At 38.5% G+C, this 20,223-nt stretch overlaps 1 long non-coding RNA gene across 3 annotated transcripts in view; it reads right to left on the bottom strand.

Annotated features, from left to right (window-relative positions):
• The window catches only part of LOC137404381 (uncharacterized), a 40,188-nt gene extending 20,481 nt beyond the window's left edge, over positions 1 to 19,707 (bottom strand). Inside the window, exon 1 of one of the 3 annotated variants that reach the window (XR_010979674.1) lies at positions 19,640 to 19,707. This is a non-coding gene — a long non-coding RNA (uncharacterized lncRNA). The remainder of the gene's footprint in view (positions 1 to 19,639) is intronic. The other 2 variants (XR_010979673.1, XR_010979672.1) reach the window with 2 other exon arrangements.
• Positions 19,708 to 20,223: the final 516 nt, after the last annotated feature.

Genomic DNA, 20,223 nt, shown 5'->3' with positions numbered 1-20,223 from the left:
GTGGTCGACAACTACTGTACGAGTATTCCTCTCTTGAACTGTTTTTACTGAAAGGTACATGTGTAGCAGACCAAATATGACCATATACAGTCTGTTTTCCTCCTGATATGAAAAAAAGAGTGTTGAACAAAAGTTTTCTCCCTAACATGAGAGGCAATCTCCTTGCCATGAACTGGTAAAACAGGAAACAAGACAGACTGCTCTACAGCTGCTCAACTCCTAAACTAGTAGAGAAGCTTCTGTATGAGTCAAACAACAAAATTCAAAAGGTAGTAGATGATTACAATAATGGCATGGACGGAGTAGATATCTCAGATCAGATGACAGAATACATTATTATGTAGAAGTATTCAACATGGTCAAGCTGTGGAGACAAGTGGTGTTTCAAATGTTAGGTGGAACAGTGACAAAGGCTTAGAATTGCCACAGAAAAAATCCCAAACATTTGGATAAAAAACTAGACCGCTTGGCAAACAACTAATCAGTAACTATCTAAAACCACGCAAATGACTAAGGCACCCCAGTCTCAGCAGCAAAGAAAACTGACAGGCACTCTCTTCAAAAACCGCCAAAAAGAAAAATTGAGCAGTTTGTGTTAAATCAAGGAAACTAAACCCAGAATACAAAGGAAGCAGAATCCCAAACTAATATCAAGATTGTTGTGTAGGACTCTGCAAGGAAAAGCGCTTCAAAAAGCATAATACATAGTATAAACGATCAGACTAACGTTGGCATTAGAATTTATTTACTTGTAAATGCTGTCTTATTCTGTACCACAGAAGCATGGTACAGGTAAATAGATTAATCAACATGAATCATCAATTTGGAAAATTCCCTTTTTCGATAATTAAATCCTACCCACAAAATGGTCATCATCTCCAAGAGCTACTGAAAACCATATTAATAATAACTTTTGTTACAAAAAATGATTAGTAAATAAAAAAAACAAATTGAAGTGTGCTGGGGCTGTGAAAAGGCATTGTTGGGTGTCAAAAGCAGTTCACAAATGATTAATCTTTACATTGTATAAATCGAATGCTATGAATTGATACACAAAAACTTGATAGAACCCATGAATTATATTTAAACTGGGATGTAGTGCTGTACCTGTTTGCTCTTGATATCTTCTCTGAAAGGATGGCAGATTTCAATTGTCATATTTGTACCGTCGAAGGTGTGACTCGGCGCTGTGTGTACCGCTGCGGCCACAGTGTTTGCTCCCGTTGTCATGAGGCTCTAGTTGCGGAGGCTATATCGCATCGTCGCAACGATATTAACTGCCCCGAATGTTGGGCAGCCATGCCAGTCGTCATTGCAGAGGAGTATGGCCCCTCTCTATTGTCCGTGTTATACATGATGCAGCTGTCTAGTTTTCTAGAGGTAAGACATTCAATTTTCTTCCATATTTGATGGGTTTTTTCTGGTGCTTATCTGTAATTTTCCTTCTATTAATTGGTTGTTGCGCTACCATCTCTACCTATCCGTTTCATTTATTCCATCAATTCGAGGTGCATAATTATGTCTTGTAGCTTGTTGTCTCACATGGATATGCCAGGAGACGTATGGATTTCCATGACACTCACCGTTATCACGGGACTACTTTACATGCTCTGAGGGTGTACTGGAGTACCATGTGGGGTGCTATTGACTATCTGTTGGTCAACAACACCCTGCAGCCTCTGCTGGCCAGTCGAGCTGAAATGTTGCCGATTTTGGTCTGGCACACCACGACCGGCAAATGTAAGCATTTCCTGTGTTAACCATTTTCTTTACCTACTTCTTCACCACTTTTTGTGTCCTGTATCAGATTGCCATTCCACCCACTTTCATGCTCGTATTTCAGACCGACTACTTTCCAGAGTGAGCGGCAGACGGATATAAGCGACTAACACAGACAACAGTTTGGAAGATATTTATCAACAGCTTGTTGACAGTTCAGTTGCAATGCGGGGTGGCCAGCCGCTGCCCTACCCACTCGTTAATACTATTAGTTGTACGCCTCCTCAGTCGCCTACCACAGGTCTTCCACAAAAATTTCAGCACTAAAAAAACTGTTTATGAGCTGCATTAAAACAAACATTCATTTGATCAAAAAGAAATAAACAAATGTATCAGAATTATGGTCAGTAAAATGTGTAAAGGTAGACAGATATTTGTATCAAATTGTGGCTTGAAATGTTTTTGTAGGCTTGAAAAACCAAATTTGGATTATTTTGAAAAACATTATGGTAGAGACTTTTCGATATACAACAAATTATACCAGTTGGATGATTATTTTAAATACTTTCAAGTACTAGTAAGGCTCCGATGAAAGGAAAATAAAGGTATGTTAATTTTCATTTTTCATGACATATACATCTGATTTTATTTACCTCTTGTAATATCCGCATATTCTATTTCCATATTTTATTCATACATTTTATCCACCGCTGACATCAAAATCATATTTTAGTCTTTATAATTTCTAGTTTTTATGAGATTTATTGGTCAATAAACAAATTATCTCTGTGCAAAAAGCAATCTCCAAAAACTCAATATGGGCCTTTGTGGAATTACCAGAATTTTTAGTAAATGTTCCCTTTTGGATTACTTACATTGTAGTAGCGTCTACTGTATATGAATATGTTCTAATTCATAATATTCTGAATGGTCTGTTTTAATCTTATGACCAGATCACAAGTATGCCTTCTTATTTCCTGTGTTGCATGTTTTCACAAAATATATCTTATTTTGTCTCATTCATGTGTTTAAGAGCATCTGCTATATTATTTTCTTCAATAAACTCATTTTCATAGTCCACTCTCATCGATATCTATAGGATAATAACCACCATGACCACAAACTTTATCAAGAAATCTAGGAAAACTGACAAAACAGGTACGTTATCAATTTATATATGATTCAGTAAGGATAAACAGATCAAAAAAATAAAATAAGCAACACATGAGACTGTTAGTTTACGAGCTCTTTTATAGAATTACATAGCCATATTGGAATTTTCAATACGATTACTGTGTATTTCGCGCAACTGAATTTTACTATTTAAAATAGTCAAATGTTAATCATGAAATAGACTGGTTTACAGCAGGAAAGCAATAATAATAATGCCAGAATTGAAATCAGCACATATGAATTATGTAGGACACATGTTTTGTTGACCATATTTTTTGTGCGAACATCGCCAATTCCAACCAGTAAGATAGAGTGATTTACCCGGTGGTGTCGGTGTCCATATTGAAAACTGATCGATGTGGCTACACTAACAAGCATTTTTTTGCAAATTTAAGTTTTATCAATTTGAGAGACACCAAAAGTTACAGAAAAGCATTTACTTTATCTCATTGACCTATCGCAAGAGCATCCAGGAGGTGAGTAAATTTTAGAAACTTTACTAGATATGTAGGAGTATTAAACCTGAAAAAAGGAATGGCATCATTGAAATGGTTTTTGAGATAATGAACTCCCAAATACCCAAAAAATAAAAACGGAGTTGGCTCCACGTCAAGCAACTTTGAAGGGCCGTATCCGGCCACCATTTCCGTGTAGAAACCTGAAAACTTGGATTTGTACCAAACTTGACACGCTCTATCTGCCGACTGACCGGGCAGTGGGCACTCGGCTTTGATACCGATTATCCATCACATTTTTAACATTGATTTAAGAATGGAGTGTCATTACCATATTTTGACAAATAAGAAAAAACTAATTTTTATCCTTAAAAACCCCATGATTGTTTGTTCGAGGTTGCAATGCTTCATAATAGTACAAAATGCGTAAAAAAAACACCTGGTGTCTGAAGATCCATGGTGAATTGGTTATAACCCAGCATATTTGTATTGAAAAGCTGTCGATAAATTGGAAGTAAGATTCAAAGGTTATTGCTGGTTGGTAAAAAATATCCAATCAAAATGCACCATCAGTAAAACCAGGTATAACGTCAAAGGAATGTCAATTATGGTCAACCACATAAAATCTGTGATCAACTCATGTCTTCCCATAGGCAAATACCATCATATGGTGGTCCACAACGACTATACGAGTATTCCTCTCTTGAACTGTTTTTACTGAAAGACCAAATATGACCATATACAGTCAGTTTTCCTCCTGATATGAAAAAAGAGTGTTGAACAAAACTTTTCTCCCTAACATGAGAGGCAATCTCCTTGCCACGAACTGGTATGACAGGAAACAAGACAGACTGCTCTACAGCTGCTCAACTCCTAAACTAGTAGAGAAGCTTCTGTATGATGAGTCAAACAAAAATATTCAAAAGGTAGTAGACGATTACAATAATGGCATGGACGGTGTAGATCTCTCAGATCAGATGACAGAAGACATTATTATGCAGAAGTATTCAACATTATCAAACTTTGGAGACAAAGAGTGTTTCATATGTTAGGTGGAACAGTGAAAAAGGCTTAGAATTGCCACAGAAAAAATCTTAAACCTTTGAATAAAAAACTAGACCACTACAACTTTGACATACAGCTTTGCGAGCAACTAATCGGTAACTACCGGAAACCAAGCGAATGACTAAGGCACCACAGTCTCAACAGCAAAAAAAATTGAGAGGCACTCTCTTCAAAAACTGCCAAAAAGAATATTTGAGCAGTTTGTGTTGAATCATAAAAACTAAACAACAATACAAAGGAAGCAAAATCTCAACCTAATATCAAGATTGTTATGTAGGAAAAAGTGCTTCCAAAAGCATCATACGTAGTATAAACAATCAGACTAACAGTGGCATTAGAATTTATTTACTTGTAAATGCTGTCTTATTCTGTACCACAGAAGCATGGTACAGGTAAATGAATTAATCAACATGAATCAATTTGGATATTTCCCTTTTTCGATAATTAAATCTTACCCACAAAACGGTATGTCATCATCTCTAAGAGCTACTGAAAACCATATTACTAATAATAACTTGTTACAAAAAATGATTACAAAACTTGTGCAAAATAAAAGAAACATGAATTGAAAGTAATGGGGCTGTAAAAAGGCACAGGTTAGTGACAAAAGCAGTTCACAAATGATTAATTTTGCATTGTATAAATCGAATGCTACGAAATATTTTAGGTAAACTGAAACAAAAACTGAAAATACCAAGAAACTTAATAAAACCCACGGCTCATATTTAAACTGGGATTTAGGGCTGTCAAGGGAAAAATTGGTTATGTATTTAATGAATATTTGAATTTATACTAATTAATATCTGCGATGTTTATTTTGTTATAATATTTGTAATGATTATTTGATACTTAAATAGTAATATAAACGTATTGTTTTTGTGTTTCCTCTGAGTGAAATACTACAATGGTTCTATGGTTCTATGAGTAGTGGCTAGCCTCTGAGCCTTGAGTTCAATTTTCGCCAAAACAAATTTTGACCGCAGACAAATTGGCACATCTGCCCCACACAATCAGACTTGCTATAAAGCAAAATTGAAATACTTGAAATACTTGAAGTTGAGATGGGCACTACTATAGTTATCCTTGCAAATTGTTTTGTCAGTAAGACGCTGCTGTAATGATGAGACCAAGTATCAAGTATTATTGAGATTGCAAGGCCTACTATCTCTTATAGGCAGCTGTCTGCAGGTAATTATCTTATAATCGACAATAACACGCCAGTGCTTTGTTTCTAGTGTCTGTGAACTCTATTTTCCTCCAAATGTCAAAATAACAGTTATTCTGTCAAGGCTTACGAGTTAAAGCAAAAATAACAATATGCTCAGATACTTAGCCCTATTTGTTATGGTCTTACTAGGTTCAATGAGTATGTATCTATTAGGCGTGCAGCAGTAGCTCTTGCTGTCAGGGGGCTGAATAAACTCTATTCTCAGGGCTTTATAGCTTCCTGGCTTGCCAACTTTTTGGGTGAATCGTATCTCCTGTGTATTTCCTCGGCAAGCTGTTTGCTGCCGGCTCCTTGGCTATCTTGGGCTTTTGTTGGTCTTCTCCTGTCTTGGCTCCTTTCTTGTGCCTTCCCTTTGCTGACTGGCTCGCTGCCAGCTTCTTGCTCCTTTCTCGTCGGTTTTGCACCTCTTCTATACTTGTCTTTGAGTCATTACTAAAGGTCATTGGTTGGTTGTGTTTTGCTTGTGGTTTGTGCATCATTTCTTGCATAATTCCTGTTTCAGATTCTGTGCGGTGAGCTAAATTTCCTTACTGTTCTAGGAATCCCATGAGGACAAGCGAAAAATATTCCAAGTCCGGCAATAAATTGTACAAAACTGGCCCTAACTCAAAAACTAATGGGAGTAGCATTGTGAAATTAATTTTGCAGCAATCCTCATTCTAAGATGCTCTTAGTTAGCTAATTTATATAAAGCAAGAAACATGTTATCATTTTATGCCATTCCTTTCACAGCCATTTCATCAATATGTTTGCGTAAAAATTTTAACACAAAAATATTTTGCGATATCAACAATATTTTAGTTAATGAAAAATTATGCTATATTTTTCTACTGTTATACAATACAACAGTTTCAAGACCCAAATGATCTTAGAAGCTATATCTAAATATACTAAATAAAGTGTTGTAAATAATTGTCTCGCTGATGACTGGTTGCTGATCTGGTGCATGTTGACTGCTACTTCCCTCCTACAAGTCATAAATCTAGCTGGCTCCTGTAATATTGGTGATATACCTCTCCTTGTGCTTGGCACTCTGCAGAGTTGTTTGCTTCACAGAATAGCCATTAGTAATTGTTGTAGCCAGTTAGTCTCTTTCATATTAGGTGGTATTGGTCAATAATAATCATGATTTAGTAGCAATTTTGTGCTGTTTTTCATTCATGAGCTTTTCATTATGATGATCAGAAAACTCCCAATCCAATTGATGTCTCATATATTCACATTGCATCAGCTGTGATGGTTGGACAAATCCCATGCTTGATATTTCTAGCAGCATAGCAATTGCCCTAGATTTTCATGTTTGCTTGTTGCTGTATCGCAGTGCTTAGTGCAATGTTTTGCAGCAGTTGTGATGTTCCATGATCCCACAATTGACTATTTCTTTTGACTTATTGGTCATCTATTGTTTCAAACCCTGACACATACCGACCCTCAGGTGAAGCCAGAGCTTGGCTCCCTGCAGTTAATGTTGGCAACTTCATCATGACCATTCACTAGAAAAGGCCCTTGTCCTCTTTGTCTCCCCATACCTGTTTTCTCTTAATATCTTCTCTAAAAGGATGGCAAATTTCAATTGTCATATTTGTACCGGCGAAGGTGTGACTCGGCGCTGTGTGTACCGCTGTGGCCACAGTGTTTGCTCTCGTTGTCATGAGGCTCTAGTTGCGGAGGCTATATCGCATCGTCGGGCAGCCATGCCAGTCGTCATTGCAGAGGAGTATGGCCCCTCTCTGTTGTCCGTGTTATAAATGGTGCAGCTGTCTAGTTTTCTAAGTTTTGTCTAGTTTTTTCTAGGTAAGACATTCAATCTTCATCCAATTTTTATGGTTTTATTTGCCTTTTTGTTCTGATCTGTAATTTTCCTTCTATTAATTGGTTGTTGCGCTACAATCTCTACCTATCCATTTCCTTTATTCTATCTATTCGAGGTGCATAATTATGCCTTGTAGCTCATGGCCCCACACGGATATGCCAGGAGACGTACGGATTTCCAGGACACTCACCGTTATCACCGGACTACTTTGCATGCTCCGAGGGTGTACTGGAGTACCATGTGGGGTGCTATTGACTATCTGTTGGTCAACGACACCCTGCAGCCTCTGTTGGCTAGTAGAGCTGAAATGTTGCCGATCTCGGTCCGGCACACCACGACCGGCAATTGTAAGCATTTCCTGTGTTAATCATTTTCTTTACCTACTTCTTCACCACTTTTTGTGTCCTGTATCAGATTGCCATTCCACCCACTTTCATGCTCGTATTTCAGACCGACTACTTTTCGGAGTGAGTGGAAGACGGATACAAGCGACTAACACAGATGACAGTTTGGAAAAGATATATCAACAGCTTGTTGACAGTTTAGTTGCAATGCGGGATGGACAGCCGCTGCCCCACCCACGCGTTAATACTATTAGTTGTACGCCTCCCCGGTTGCTTTCCACAGGTCATCCCAATGATTCCAGAAGGAGTCATCCCAGAAATCGCCTCTATTGACAATGTTAACTGCTTCCTCTTTTTTATCATTACATTTTTATATCATTTTCTTTTTTGTATTTCAATATTGTGTCATGTTAAAAAAAATATACGTATCATGTTTATAATTATCATCCTACCATGTGTATTCTGTTGTGCATACTGCATATCCATAGTTACTTCAATAGCTACACATTCCTCATTAACATACCGGAGCGGTGACTATTCTCCTCTCTTTGTCATGCTTTGTTATGGCTATAGCGAGCTCTATTATGGGTGTGTTTTATCGTATTGTCTTACTCACCATGCCTCGTTAATTATACTGCATGTGAGTCATTGGAGGATTTGTCATCACTTGCGCAGCTTGCTTTCGTAGTAGAAATAATGTCAATTGTCTCTATCAGATATAGCTTGACCGTTGAAAAGGCTACATTACTGTCATCTGGTATGATTCATTCTTTCAAAGTTATCACTGTCAGCTTGTTATATCATCTTGGGAGTCACATGCAATGGATATATATATATACTTAACATTTTGTGTAAGTTTGTTTGCGATCATTCGTAATTTGTATATTCTTAGTCGATAGATATTTAGCTATGTAAAGTATATCCCTCTTTTTGCAACACTTTCGCTATTTAGTTTTCCATTAATAATATTTAATATGAATATTTGTGAAGCTGAGTGCTGTAAGCTACTCGATTCATACTGTGCTTCATCATCGTAAATATAGTCTGGCTTACGCCAGACTATATTTACGATGATTCGATTTCGGATTCCTCATTCGGCTCCGTAGCTCATACCTTTTGTTTGTTGCTGACGTATTTCTTGGCGTGCTTTCTTCTCTATAACTTCTGCTTCTCGGCTGCATATCGCTCGTTGTTTCAGACAAATTATCATGTCTTGCTTCTGGCACATCGTCTATTCCATCCGGGTGCTGTGGGCTACTCGGTGGGTAGAATGGTTGCGGTAAATTTTGATTCTGTATTTTGCCCCTACCATTGGCTATGTATTCTTCATCTATGTAATCATATTCCTTCTGTTCAGAACTAATGTCGTCCTCTAAATCTGGTGTCCCCTTTGCGTTGGTTTTGTACAAGTGAAAAATCTTTGCGTACAGTTTTAATTGCTTTATTGAAACTCACTTCAGTTTTGCATAGGGCTCGATACACAGCACTATGTTTGCCATGACATCTGTTAAGTTCAGAATGTGAAACGGGCCCAGGTATTAGCTTGAGAGGGCTCGGTTGCAATTTTTGCCAATCTTAGGTCTGAAAAGGTAGCAACTATCTCTTATTTCGAATGGTATGTCCGTTGCTTGTCGATCGTAACATTCCTTGTACTGTTTATTCATTTTCTCAAGTGTCTGATACACCCTTTCCAACGCTTCACGAATTCTTAGCATCAAGTCCTCTCTATAGTGAGCAGTCAGATTTGTCCTTTCATTTATGTTTGGTGGCGCAGCTTCACCAAGCAAATTGAACAATGGCACCCTGCAGTCTCTTCCAAAGGTCAGAAAGAATGGTGTCTTCAAAACTTGAATTAGATCGGCATATAGTAGTATTATGAGCTAACAACGCTGCTGGTACATAGAAATCCCATGTAGTCTGTGCTTCTGTAGAATAACACTGCAGAGTTCGCTGAAGTGTTTGTATAGCGTGTTCCACTATTCCATTTGATTGGGGTGCATAAGCTAGTGTGAAATTGCGTTCTAGATCCACTAGCTTTTCTAATAATGTTTCCATAATGTTGTTCCACATATGCATCTGACATCATATGCCTCACCAAAACACACCTGGACCATACAAGACCCAACAGTAATATTGTACCTATGGAAGACCAAACTATATTCAGACGAGACCGGAATATTCACGGTGGGGGACTCCTGATTGCTACATGTGAGCAACTGATACCCAAGTTCGTAGATCTGAGCAAATATGATGAAGAAATTATCGCAGTAAAAATACAACCAAAAACAGTTATATTCTGCGACCCCATGTTCAACTACAGAACACAGATTTAATAGATGATATTCTTGGAGAGATACAAAGTTCCAGGGACACAATATACTATTTGTTGGAGATATGAACTTTCCAGGTATTGACTGGACAAGAGGTCAAAACATCGGCTCCATTCAAAAGAGTGCAGCACGCCTTTTTTGATGTGTTACACAGCCATTGGATAAAACAATTAATAACTGGTCCTACACATGTACTAGGTAATACTCTAGATTTAGTGTGTACTAATCACTCAACCTACATCCGTAATACTGATTTGTAACACCAGGACTAAGTGATCACTCTTACATCACTGTGCATTTTCAACAAGAAATCATATCTGCTCTCCCTAGACCACACACTATCAAACAGTACAAGAAAGCTGACGAGGAAGCAATTCAAATAGATATGCAGAACACAAATGAGGAACTTGGTCAATTGACTGACCCTGGCCTAATGTGGGATATCTATACTAAAAATCTAATCAGAAGTATTGAGCAGTATGTACTAATAAGGGAGATAAAACCGAAACAACCATCTATACCAGAATGGTTCAGCAAGCGGGCACTAAAACTTCAATATATACAAAGAAATGCATATATAAGGCCTAAGGACACTGGTACAGAATGTGACAGACTCAAATACAAACAAACCCGAAAGGAAATTAAAAAGGAGCTAGACGCTATTTGAAAAGCCTGTTATACAAATAGAACATATCAATCACCAAAAAAAGGAAACTCAAAGCCCTTCTTCAAACTCCTTGGTGCAGACGAGAACCAAAAGATCTAGCCAGATAACACTTGGGGATGGTAAGAATATCCTCACAGAAAAACTTGAGCAATGTGCCGGACTACTGAACATTTTCTTCCACAGCCAGTTCCAAAATGGTTATTTAGCCAGGGATTTTAAACATATAGGGAGTGATGATGACAGTCTAAACATACCAACTGATGGAGTGGTGAAACTCATACGTGACTTGCCAAACGGAAAATCACCAGGATCTGATGGAATTAGGAAACCTGACATGCTAATAGACTTGCCAACCACTGCAAAAGCACTAGCACTGATTTACAAAGCTTCTCTAAAATCTGGAAAACTTCCTGAACAGTGGAAATATGCCAATGTAACCCCTTTACATAAAGGGGGAGACCCAGAGAATAACTACAGGCCAATATCACTCACAAGCATACCCTGTAAAATGATGGAACACAGTGTTGCATTATCTAAACAAGACACTTGATAATGTACTTCATCACCGACAACATGGCTTTAGGAGGAGAGTGTCCTGTCAAACACAGCTCTGTACCACATACAACGGACTGGCAAAAACAGCAGACGATGGCCATACCACTCACGTCATCATCATGGATTTCAAAAAGGCTTTTGACAAAGTTCTACATCTACTGCTCCTTGAAAAACTACAGAGTATACCAAGGATAAACCCACAACTCCTCAACTGGATCCACGACTTCCTACCTAACAGGCAACAATCTGTAGTACTCAACGGAGAGTTTTCAGAAATGTGCTGTAACATCTGGAGTCCCACGGGACTCGGTACTGAGACCTACCCTTTTCCTATGCTACATTAATGATCTACCCGAGAGTTTATCCTGAAATGTTAGTCTTTACGCTGTTGACCCACTAATTTACCAAGTAGTTAATAGTTCAGGGGATGCCAAAATATTTCAAAATAACATTAACAAAGTGTACAACAAAAGTGGTCAAAAAAATGGAAAATGCCATTCAATGAGAAAAAGTGCCAAGCAATATGCTTTGGTACAATGAGCCAGCAGTTTACGTATAGCCGAGGAAACTCGCCTTTGGTCTGGACAGAGGACACAAAATATCTAGGTGTGATCATCTAGTTGGATCTGAAATTCGATCAACACATAAAGAGCAAATGTAGTAAATCAAGTGAGACACTGGGGGCATTAAACATCTGATGTATAGCGCCCCAAAGAAGGCTAAACTGCTCGCATACACAAGTCTATGTAGACCATATTTAGAATATGCAGATGCAGTCTGGGACCCAACCAATAAAAGCACAATCCAATGCATAGAGCTGGTACAAAATGATGCTATACGGTTCATAAGTAACATGAGAGGGCGAGGGGAAAGTGTTTCGGAAGCAAGAAACCAGCTAGGTATAAAATCACTAGAAGACAGGCAAAAAAGCCACCGACTCTGTCTGCTCATTAAAATTCTTCAGAATGAAAAAAAACACCATTCTCTCTCTGAAGCATACTGTTATAGCGCCTTTTACTGCTTTTAATTACTAAGGTAATGCTATAACAACACTATATCAGACCCAGCGTAGCTATCGCAATCAATCACGATTATCGTTAAATGCAATCAATGTAATAATTCCAAATACCTGTTGTAGCGTTCTTGATTTTATCTCAACCCCAGTGCGTCCACCAGGTTGAAAATCCGGACTCAAAAATAATACCTTTTTGTCCTCCGAATCTCCCACCTTAGATTAGTTAAAGAAGCTCTGCCAGCGTGTAACAATCTTATTGGATTTTGCCTTAAACCTGGAAGTTCTAGCTTAAGACGAAAATGTAGAAAAAAAGATGAATTAGACAGACTAATGATGTCGTTTGGTAGAATATCAAGATTCTAGACAACCTCCGCTATCTAACTTTAGCTAGATTACACAGTTCATGTTGACGTGGTTGCTGCCCATAAATCAAGGTTATTGACTGTTCCTTATATACTACAGTATATGCTCCTCACATATACTACCAAAAATTTACTATCACGATTTCAAACAGGGTTGCCCACACCACTGCAAATGCTTCTATGAGGTGTGGGACTGTCGCACGTTGCCACCCACCACCTCAACTTCAACTTTTCCACCTACTTCTACTGTGACATCTACTTCTACTTATGTATCAGGATTTGGTTCGATGACCGACTTACCTGTCTCCATCGGGGAGCCAAACCTGACAACAACCTCTGCCATTTCTTCCATTAATTTTACTGATGCTGGGGAAACACTGCAACACTTTATCAAAAAATGAGTGAATATTGGTATGTCATAGAAATTCTGAAGAGACATTCCTCTCAGTCTCTATTATTTTAGGCAAGCTATATTTGTAGATTGAAATGTGCTAGGCCCTATTATTGCCGTTGCTGGCATTTTGCTTGCCATCTTGTTTGAGATCTTCTATGAAAGGTGTAATACTAGACGGCAAGCGTCCGTAACATTAAATTTCGCTGACCAAAACCCTGAAAAGGCCTGATTTGGATTATATCTGATGCATTTCATATTCGATATATATCTTGAATAAATAATCTATGGTTTGGTACCCTTCTATTATACTTGATTTCCTCAAGTGTTGATAGCAATGATTTTATTTTAGACCCGCTCATGTTGGCCACCCTCCTTGTATGTGGGATGCTATTAAGTATTCCTGTCATATTCCTACCGATAACCTGCTACCACCGCGCAAGAAAGCAGTAGTATTGCAAAGCTTCGAATGCGATACTGTGCCAAGATGCTTAGTTGCTTTCCTGAATATTCTGACAAAAAATGGCGGCATGTTGCTTAACAATGATAATACTACCAGTGAACTCAAAGTATACAGTGATATGTCTTATGAGCACGTCGTAAACTAATTACTGGCATTTTGCTTGCCATCTTGTTTGGGATCTTCTATGGAAGGTGTAATACTAGACGGCAAGCGTCCGTCACATTAAATTTTGCTGGCCAAAACCCTGAAAAGGCCTGATTTGGATTATATCTGATGCATTTCATATTCGATATGTTATTACTAAATTATTATTTCTTTTGACTTATTGATCATCTATCGTTTCAAACCCTGACACATACCAGCCCTCAGGTGAAGCCAGACCCTGGCTTGAATCCTTGCAGTTAATGTTGGCAACTCTATCATGACCATAGACTTTTAAAGGGCATTGTCTTCTTTGCCTCCCCATACCTGTTTGCTCTTGATATCTTCTTTGAAAGGATGGCAGATTTCAATTGTCATATTTGTACCGTCGAAGGTGTGACTTGGTGCTGCGTGTACCGCAGCGGCAACAGCGTTTGCTCCCGTTGTCATGAGGCTCTGGTAGCGGAGGCTATATCGCATCGCCGCAACGATATTAACTGCCCCGAATGTCGGGCAGCCATGCCAGTCATCATTACAGAGGAGTATGGCCCCTCTCTATTGTCCAAGTTATAAATGGTGCAGCTGTCTAGTTTTCTAGACATTCAATCTTCGTCCAATTTTGATGGGTTCTTTCTCGTCTTTATTTGTATTGTTCCTTCTATTAATTGGTTGTTGAGCTACTGTAACGTATCCCATGCATGCATGTTTGTCATTTATATCTTGGAAGCTATTTAGTGGTAGCAGCATCAAATCATTACTTGTTTTGACTTTACGTATAATACACCGCATGACTCAATAACAGTGTAATTGTCAGCTAGGTGCAAAGTTCAAATATTTAGACTCACTGTATCGTTGTAAACAAAGCCTAAACAGTGTGTTGCGTAGCCGAGAAAGTGAATCAGGTATGGTGTCGTCGGCGCTAGCATAACGAAAAGGGGCTGTATGGCAATGATTGAGCAGGAAGTGGTGCTGATCCTCCGCTTGGGGATTGGGTAGGATCGATGGTCCATATTTGGTGGCCAATGAGACAAAACCCTTGTTGATTTGTTTATGACAACCCGTTTTATATTCTGATGGTATGGTCAGTTTTCCTGATCAGTAGTCAACAAGATTTTGAAGTAGAAGAGTTCAGTAAACTTATCCATAGAAGTTTTATATTGTTATCTGTTATTTAGAAGTCTTAAAGCAGGCTAAGGAGAACAAAAGCTTCGTTTTATTTGGTTATTAATGAATTTTATTTGGTTATTTATGTTTGATTTGGATTACCGCTTGTGGTAAGGTAAAATTGTTGAGATGTTGTGTGAATATTGGTTTTATGAACTTTGCTTACTTCAATTATCATTTATGTTTTATTACTCAATTATAGCATCGTGATTTGTATTTTACCCATGTTCTGACTATTCTCTTATAGACTTCACGTTGCTGGCTCTAGTACAAAAATACAGTACTGAAATAGCATATATATACCAACAAAAGCTGTTTCTTATTGTTATATACTGGACAGCACCAGTAAAGTTTCACGCTCTTCCCAGTTTAAGCCTGCCGGGTGTCTAGCAGACCCAAACTGCTATAGCTACCATCTCTACCTATCCATTTCCTTTATTCCATCTTTTCGAGGTGCATAATTTTGTCTTGTGGCTCCTGGTCTTACAAGGATATGTCAGGAGATGTACGGATTTCCAGGACACTCACCCTTATCACGGGACTACTTTGCTTGCTCTGAGGGTGTACTGGAGTACCATGCGGGGTGCTATTGACTATCTGGTGGTCAACGACCCCCTGCAGCCTCTGTTGGCCAGTAGAGCTGAAATGTTGCCGATTTTGGTCCGGCACAACGGGACCGGCTATTGTAAGCATTTCATGTGTTATCCATTTTCTTTACCTACTTCTTCACCACTTTTTGTGTCTTGTATCAGATTGTCATTCCACCCAATTTCATGCTCGTATTTCAGACCGACCACTTTCCGGAGTGAGTGGCAGACGGATACAAGCGACTAACACAGACGACAGTTTGGAAGATATTTATCAACAGCTTGTTGACGGTTTAGTTGCAATGCATGGTGGGCAGCCGCTGCCCCACCCACGCGCTAATTCACACTTGATTGTGAAATAGCCGATAGCGTGTTCCACTATTCCATTTGATTGGGATGCCTAAGCTAGCGTGAAACTGTGTTTTAGATCCACTAGTTTTTCCAATAATGTTGCCATAATGTTGTTCCACATATGCATCTGACATCATATGCCGTACCGAAACACACCTGGACCATACAATACCCAACAGTAATATTTTACCTATGGAAAACCGAACTATATTCAGACGAGACAGGAATATTCACGGTGGGGGAGTCCTGATTGCTACATGTGAGCAACTGAAACCCAAGCTCGTAGACCTGAATAAATATGATGAAGAAATTATCGCAGTAAAAATGCAACCCAAAACAGTTATATGCTGCTACTACCGACCCCATGCCAACTACACAACACAGATGTAATTGATGATATTCTTGAAGAGATAGAGAGTTCCAGGGACACATACTATTTGTTGGGGATATGAACTTTCGAGGTATTGACTGGACAAAAGAGGTCAAAACATCAGCTCCATTCAAAAGAGTGCAGCACGCCTTTTTTGATGTGTTACACAGCCATGGGATAACACAATTAATAACTGGTCCTACACATGTACTAGGTAATAAGCTAGATTTAGTGAGTACCAATTATCTAACCTACATTCGTAATACTGAATTTGTAGCACCAGGACTAAGTGATCCCTCTTGTATCACTGTGCATCTTCAACAAGAAATCATATCTGCTCTCCCTAGACCACACACTATCAAACAGTACAAGAAAGCAAATGAGGAAGCATTTCAAATAGATATGCAGAACACAAATGAGGAACTTGCTCAATTGACTGACCCTGGCCTAATGTGGGATATCTTTACTAAAAATCTAACAAGAAGTATTAAGCAGTATGTACCAAGAAGGGAGATAAAACGGAGACACCCATCTACACCAGAATGGTTCAGCAAGCGGGCACTAAAACTTTAATATATACAAAGAAATGCATATATAAGGTCTAAGAACACTGGTACAGAATTTGACAGACTGAAATACAAACAAACATGAAGAGAGACTAAAAAGGAGCTAGACGCTATTCGAAAAGTATGTTGTACAAATAGAATATATCAATCCCTAAAAAAATGAAACTTAAAGCCCTTCTTCAAACTCCTTGGTGCAGACAAGAACCAAAAGATCTAGCCAGATAACACTTGGGGATGGTAAGAATATCCTCACAGAAAAACTTGAGCAATGTGCCGGACTACTGGACATTTTCTTCCACAGCCAGCTCCAAAATGGTTATTTAGCCAGGGATTTTAAACGGATAGAGAGCGATCATGACAGTCTAAACATAACAACTGATGAAGTGGTGAAACTCATACGTGACTTACCGAATGGAAAATCACCGGGATCTGATGGAATTAGGAAACCTGATATGCTAATAGATCTGCCAACAACTGCAAAAGCACTAGCACTGATTTACAAAGCTTATCTAAAATCTGGAAAACTCCCTGAACAGTGGAAATATGCCAATGTAACCCCTGTACATAAAGGGGGAGACCCAGAGTTACCTAATAACTACAGGCCAATATCACTCACAAGCATACCCTGTAAAATGATGGAACACATAGTGTTGCATTATCTAAACAAGACACTTGATGATGTACTTCATCACCGACAACATGGCTTTATGAGGAGAGTGTCCTGTCAAACACAGCTCTGTACCACATACAACGGACTGGCAAAAACAGCAGACGATGGCCATACCACTCACGTCATCATCATGGATTTCAAAAAGGCTTTTGACAAAGTTATACACCTACTGCTCCTCGAAAAACTACAAAGCATACCAGAAATAAACCCACAACTCATTAACTGGATCCACGACTTCCTATCTGACAGGCAACAATCTGTAGTACTCAACGGAAAGAGTTCTCAGAAATGTGCTGTAACATCTGGAGTCCAACAGGGCTCGGTACTAGGACCTATCCTTTTCCTATGGTACATTAACGATCTACCCGAGAATTTATCCTGAAATGTTAGCCTTTACGCTGATAACACACTAATTTACCAAATAATTAATAAATCAGGAGATGCCAAAATATTCCAAAATAACATTAACGAAGTGTACAACTGGTCAAAAAAATGGAAAATGCCATTCAATGAGAAAAAGTGCCACGCAATATGCTTTGGTACAATGAGCCAGCAGTATAACCTAGGAAACTCGCCTCTTGTCTGGACAGAAGACACAAAATATCTAGGTGTGCTCATCCAGTTGGATCTGAAATTTGATCAACACATAAAGGGCAAATGTAGTAAATCAAGGACGATACTGGGGGCATTAAACGTCTGATGTATAGCGCCCCAAAGGAGGCTAAACTGCTCCCATACACAAGTCTATGTAGACCAATTCCATAATATGCAGATGTAGTCTGGGACACGACCAATAAAAACACAAGTCAATGCATAGAGCTAGTACAAAATGATGCTATACGGTTCATAAGTAACAAGAGGGCGTGGGGAAAGTGTTTCGGAAGCAAGAAACCAGCTAGGTATAAAATCACTGGAAAACAAGCAAAAATGCCACCGACTCTGTCTGCTCATTAGAATTCCTCAGAATGAAAAAACACCATTCCCATTACTTTGTATACCTGGGCATACAGGTTTCTAAATCGCTCAATTTTAGTGATCATATAAATTTTATTATGCGTAAGGCTAATGCCACCCTTTACATGCTTATGCGAACTCTCAGAGGAACTTCCCATGCTGTTAAGAGAACGGCTTATTTTAGTGTATGTCGTCCTCTACTGGAGTATGCTTCAGAGGTGTGGAATCCACATTTTATGTACATCATTAGGGATTTAGAAGCCATAAACAGAAGAGCGTTCAGATGGGCAAACGGTTTTAGAAAGTCTGACAGTATTACATCTTCAATGGAAAACATGTCTTGGCACACTCTTGAAGAGAGAAGATGCACTAAGGATAAAAACACTTTACTGAAAATTTTAAATCAAGACCTTATGGTCGATTTTAAAAAGTTTACACTGTGCAACTCCGCCTATTTTACTCGTGGGTCTAATATTAAGCACACTATTAATACAGATGCCATGAAGTTCTCATTCTTTAATCGAATCATGAAGTTTTGATATATATATATATATATATATATATATATATATATATATATATATATATATATATATATATATATATGTAACAAGCTCAATCGCAGATTTTATTCAACTCTCGATTTTACAAGAATATCTGATCTCTTTTATCGTTATAGTCGCATCTTATCTCTATAGGCTTATCGGGCCACAAGAGATATTTTATCGAGATAGATAGATAGATTCCCTCTCTGAAGCATACAATGAAATCAACCAAGACAGAGAAAATATGACAATAACAACAAGAATAGCCTCCAGGAGAGCACTTAACTCTGTAACAACAAACAAAAATATCTACCACTATTGCTTTTTGCCCCGAACAATTCGAGACATCAGAGGGCACACAACCAAAACTCAATAATCCTAAGCAGCAGTGTGCTGCTCTCCAAATTATACCCTGACTCAAAACAAATCCACTTAATAGAGGCTTTCCTTTAGATTTATTTTAAATTGCTAGGAGGTTCTACCTCGTCTGAGGTAAGATATGCGTAACCTATAATACGCATTTATATGCAACAAAAACTATAATTTACGGCAGCAATAACGGCCAACAAATAGTGCCTGTTCCAACGTAATGAAAAGTGTTGTTGTAATTTGAAAAGTATAACTGCATCAAAAAAATTATTTTATAGCAGGCTTCACACTGATTATAGCACGCGAATTTTAATAATAGAACGTCTCATAAAAAGTATATACCGTAATAACTTGAGTTATCTTCAGATTGTCGTTTTCTTTTCGCTCGCATCCTCCTGGGCGGCTTGACTCAAAACAAAACTGGAGCCGATATCAAACGCACACGCAATACTACTTAGCTCATTATTGGTCATCGAAAACTATACATACGTACCGATGGTTTAGCGGCCTTCCGTTGATTCGTCAGATACTCATTTTTCTTCGGGACAAGCTTGCTTCCCACTAATCTTTGCCCCGAATGTATATCTCGCTATGCGGACGCTTTACATTCAAAGATCTAGCGTGCTGTGCAACGTCACTACTTCTGAACGCTGTTAAGTGTAGCATTTCATGTATACAGGTTGTTAGAAGGTATAAAAATTTTTGCATTAGTAGGAAATGAATTTTCAATATCTATGTAGGTATTACGTGTACACCAGCCTGGTCCAGCCAGTGTGGCTAGTTGATGATTTTCTCGTCACACACACAGAATACAATTAGTCAAAGCGCTTCATTCGCAGCAAGTGATTACGTGTACACAGCAGCACTGCGCTAATTCAACTGACCCATCGCATAACACACAATTGCTCTATCAAGCCTACTGCAAT

The sequence above is a fragment of the Watersipora subatra genome, chromosome 9, assembly GCF_963576615.1.
Source record: "Watersipora subatra chromosome 9, tzWatSuba1.1, whole genome shotgun sequence".
NCBI classification, from domain to species: Eukaryota; Metazoa; Bryozoa; class Gymnolaemata; order Cheilostomatida; family Watersiporidae; genus Watersipora; species Watersipora subatra.
The sequence above is the reverse complement of the archived record's forward strand: the minus strand, read 5'-3'. Positions and strand labels throughout refer to the sequence as shown.